We start from the raw sequence: 827 nt of genomic DNA, 5'->3' as shown, positions 1-827 counted from the left end.
CAAGCAAACAGAAAGGACATTGTTGGGTGGAAGGGGGGAGAGGGAGGAGGGAGGGAGGTTTTGGTAATGGGCCACAATAATCAACCACATCATATATCAACAAAATAAAATTGAAAGAAAAAAAAAAAACCAGATTGCTCATCCACATCAAGAGTGAGTATCCAGAAGATGTGCGGCTGGAATCGCAGGCAGGGCGAGGGTGACTGCCCGTCTCCTTCCCAAAGTCAGGCAACTCATTTTCAAACCCCTTCGACATAGCATTTCCTCTGACTACACTCAAGACATGGGAATACTGTTTTGCTAAATTCACACTAGGTATCCAGCTAGACAACGTGGAATAACGACTCTAGAACACACGAGTGGGGCTAAGTTGGGGAAATGAGATGTGGTTTGAAATGTGGCTATCATCTGACAGTATTCACCAGATGGCTACCTTTGGATTCCTGAATGAAGTGTACGTGACAAAGTTCAAGTATTTTTTCCTTAATAAACCACAAGAGCAACTCAATACTGTTAAAGATCTCGTATAGATTACAAATTTATTGGAAACAAATCAACTTGCATAGTATTGGTGATACAGTATTAATGAATTAAGAAAGTCTATGGAATTCATGACACAGTATTATGGAAAACAGTATGGAGGTTCCTTGAATGGTATAGATAGAACTACCATATAATCCAGCAATCCCACTGTTGGGTATATACCCAACGGAATGGAAATCATCATGTTGATGGGATATCTGCACTCTTATGTTTACTGCAGCTCTATTTACAATAGTCAAAGGATAAAATCAACCTAAATGTCCACTGACAGGCAACTGGATAAG

The sequence above is a fragment of the Galeopterus variegatus genome, unplaced genomic scaffold (assembly GCF_000696425.1).
Source record: "Galeopterus variegatus unplaced genomic scaffold, G_variegatus-3.0.2 Scaffold10131, whole genome shotgun sequence".
In the NCBI taxonomy this organism is placed as follows: Eukaryota; Metazoa; Chordata; class Mammalia; order Dermoptera; family Cynocephalidae; genus Galeopterus; species Galeopterus variegatus.
Note: the sequence above shows the minus strand (reverse complement) of the source record.